This window comes from Cryptotermes secundus, unplaced genomic scaffold (genome assembly GCF_002891405.2).
Source record: "Cryptotermes secundus unplaced genomic scaffold, Csec_1.0 scaffold2252, whole genome shotgun sequence".
NCBI classification, from domain to species: Eukaryota; Metazoa; Arthropoda; class Insecta; order Blattodea; family Kalotermitidae; genus Cryptotermes; species Cryptotermes secundus.
In genome coordinates, this window is record NW_019732873.1 from 81,220 (window position 1) to 85,485 (window position 4,266).

Sequence of the window (4,266 nt, forward strand, 5' to 3'; positions counted from 1 at the left end):
GATGTTGAGGCTCCCACATTTTCTCTAGACACTCAGCTCAATGGTGGTAAGGTTGTCAGCCACCCTTCATCTCCTAGAAAGATTCCTGGTACTCATTTCTATTAGAGGCTGAGTTGACTCCAGGGTGATAGTGCGGCTGGAAGGTTTAGGTAAATTGAAAAAAAATCCACCTCATCAGGACTTAAACCCGTGACCTTCCAGCTTGCAGCATAGTGCCTCAACCAACTACTCTACTGTGTGCCCCTCCGAGGTGATTATCAAAATATTGCAGGAATAAGTACATATGCATCCAAATTGTCATCTTCTGGGTTGTTTCGTTTTCTGTCTGTGTTATTTAATAATACTTTTTCAGTTTGAAGACATTATAGTATCAGGTGATATGATGGATGAATCACAAAGGATTTTGACGATGGTGCTTGTGGCCTTACGAAAGTACTGTCGTGGCCTTTGTTTGAAGGGTCGGAAGAAAAACCACAAAGAACGTCAGTCAGGCTAACCAGTGTCCTGGTCAAGATTCAAACTGACCACCTTCTGAATTCAACTATAGAGTATTTTTTTTTTTTGCCTGACAAGCCTGTTCCATTTCTGCTTTGTGGTATTGTATATTCTTATGTATAGTTGGGTGTTTTGAAGAATCTGCTGCCTCTGTCTTCAGAGTAAAAGTGAATGGGGTGAAGATGTGGCCAAGTTATATTGGAAGGGTGTCATGGGGAGTAGTCATTCAGAAGCAATACCACATACCCATCAAGATGGAGCACATGCTCTTCTGCCAACCAAACTAGACGGTGTCACAACCCACAAGACCATAATCTGGATACTCACCACTGTGAGAAACTCAGATTATATGTTTATGTCTGTTGAATTTTTATGTGTAAATTATACTTTCATTAATTTACTATAGTGTCTGTATTTAGACAATGGCTGATACGGTCAAGTCACAACGTACAGTTAATTTCTGTGCAAAATCTGACGCTGGTTCATGTGAATATAGCTCACTCCTTCAGCAAGTGAACATTTATGCTGCATTTTAGACAATTGCATCTCACCATAAACCCTTGGGTTAAGTCCAGAGTGACTTCATAAGAGATTTATGGTGGTTGAAGTAGTGCTGTAGCAAGTTTATCTCTGGTTTTCCTCCAAAATCATTATTCCACTATTGCTCGATATCCATCTCTTACTACCCCCTGAGGTGTGTGATAGCCCTGAGCAGGCAGTACATTATCAGATCCTCATGTTTAAGTTGGGGGCTTCATCTCTGAGCTGGAACTTGGCTGGTTACAGAGTGATAAAGCAGAGTTCTTGACCTTTGTTAATAAGTACTACACTGACTGTGCGCTTGGTCACTGGGGTATTTGTCTCTGGACTGACAAGGGAATGGTCTGATCCGACATGTCGAAACCTGCCTTGATTTTTTTTTTTCACTGCAAGAGTGCACACAACAAAATCCACTGTCATAATTTTAGCTGCTAATATGCACTGCAAGTATTTTTTAAAAATTGCCGAAGTTGCTCATTTTTTCTGTATGCGGAACTGCTTGTATCAGAGGTTTGTACAACCCCAGCCTAAGCTGTGAGTCAGCCATGTTGTGTGTTGCGTACTGCTCTGCTAGAGGTGGACATTTCTACAAGGGTCTGGCAGGCTACAATATTGGCCATGTTCAGCAATTTTTAAAAAATACTTGCAGTGCGTATTAGCAGCTAAAATTGTGACAGTGGATTTTGTTGTGTGCACTCTTGCAGTGAAAAAAAAATCAAGGCAGGTTTCGACATGTCGGATCAGACCATTCCCTTGTGAGTAGCAAGAATAATGGACAATCTCTGAAACTCTAAATTGTCCCAAAGGTGTATTTTTGTGAAGCAGGGAATACTTGCAGTAAATGTGTTAATATGTCTATTTTGGTAGATGGCATGAATTTTATCAGGTTTTGAGAGTTGTCTTGAAATTACTATCTGGATTTTATCACTGTAGTTCCAGTAAGTGGGTACTGATGTTCGGAAGGAGCCTGCTGCATCAAATCTCAGGGTCAATTCTACCCTGAAGATGGAGACAGTAATTTCTCCTGAAATGGCACCCACCTACCAGAAGACTTTGGTATCATAACCTAGAACACTGAGATAAGAATCTTCTCTGCCACAACAATTTCAGATCTTATTAATAAAAATAGCTTGCTGGTTTTCTATATTCAATGTTCGCTGTGCTCATGGTATTGTTTTGTCTTCTGGTTCTTCTGTTTCTCCTCCTGCTTTATATATGTTTGTGATTTTTATCTTAGTGACTGCTTATTGAATATTTCGATGACTTTAAAATGAATTGACATCCTTGAGCAGAATCGTGCATCTGTGTTGCATCTAATAATTTGTGTGGTCTGTACAGCACTGTTAAAAAGGAATATGTGTGTATTAGTTTTGTGGTTTTGGCAGAATAATGAATGATGATGCAAGTAACAGAAAGTGGCAGTAAGCTGACAGCATGGGGGCCTAATCTGTGACTAATTTTACAGTGCTGTCAGTAGCTGGACTGTATAGCATTGAATTGTAGGATGATTGATGAATAATTGATTAGGAATGACTGGAATGAAGCAGCCATGACCTAGTTGAGCTACCATCATGGAATTTACTTGGAGGGACTGAATAAAACCATGAAAGAATTCGGGATAGCCAATGTCTTTGTCAAGATTTGAACCAAGCACCTGTCCCATACGAGCCTGAAGTGATACTGTCACACCAACGCACTCTGAAAATCAAATTGTTGCACAGTCGTGTTCAAATGAATGCACAACATGTATAGCTTGTTCTTATTTCTTGATGAAAGTACAGGATTGTGGTGTAATTATTTATGTGTTGTATGATTTCTGCTGAATTTGGTATGAAAATACAGCCATTTGAGGCTATGAACCTGTTCCTTGTTGTCAGTAATACCAATAAGGCTATCACGTAATGATTGTAGTCTCACAAGACTTGTAATGATCGCTACATGTAGTTAGTGTTCGTATAATTTTGGTGTTTGTACCTGTGACCACGTGTTACTTTTTCTTGACGATGCTGGTGTGAGCTGTAACTTGAAATGGACATCAGATATCTTGGCAGATGCCCTCCTCCTCCAAGCAAACAGTTTTGCCCTAACTACAGTTATTTCATATTGCGGCCAGTCCAGACACTAATTAATCTCACACTATATTACAGATTGGGAAACACTGTTCTTGTACATTTTTGTGCAGATCCCATCTGGGCTTGTCATTGCTCCAAATTTTACCAACTTCCACAGGCATCTGATTTCACAAGTCTGTACTCTGATGCTGGCGAACCATCTTGATATTTATGAGAGTTTTGTTGCATAAAATGTCCATTGTTTGTGCTGTATCTGACAAATGCTGGTGGCGTATGCCATCATATAGCAGTGGTATTTTGTGAACGACAAGTAAGAAATAGTGTGTGGAGCATCATTTGTGTGTGCAGTTTTATTCTTAGTAGAGTTTTGTATTTACCCAGTTGCAAGATACAGTGACCTTTTTGTGTGCATGTATGAGAGAGAGAGGAAGAGGAAGAGGCAGGTTTTCCTCTCAAAGTCAGGACGAATCGAGACATATTCATTCACTTCATGGTGACGCTGTGTGGAAATCTAGCTGCTATACAAGATGTTTCTGTGTAAAATTATTTCTTAAAAGTTTTGCACTGCTTTCTGCTATTAATATTGTCTGTTTTCTATAAGAATATATATTTTAAGCTGAATAAACTTTAATGCTGTACAGTAGTTTTGTATGTGTGCATGTGGACGCAAGCACTAATGCTGGGCCCATTGTGTTCCCCAGTTTTGTTAGTGCCCTTCACAGAGCCCTCACCATAGAGCCAGAGCCATCCTGGCTGAGGCTCTCCTGATATCTGTTGCCTCTGATCAAGCAGAACTAAAGATTTCTAGCCTGTGCCTAGCGATAGCGGAACATTGAAAAAGTTTGTGGTTGGAGGGTTCCTTTTCCTGTCCAGAGTTCCTTCATGTAGTGTTTTCTGAGGTAGGTGCCACCAGTTGTCACCAGTCCCTGTAATGACCCCTAGGAACATCATAACAGGATACCTTGTTGAACAGACAAGGTGTCCCTTCTGTAAGGTCACCTACTCAAGTTATGATATACCCTCAAAGATATTTTACTGACAGAATCGCTAAATAAACTAAAAATAAATAAAAATTTGTCCGTAATCACATACTTACTGCCTATAAGATTATTTCAACAAGCAGAAACTTCCTGAAAAGTTAGTCTGCTATTGCGTTTAA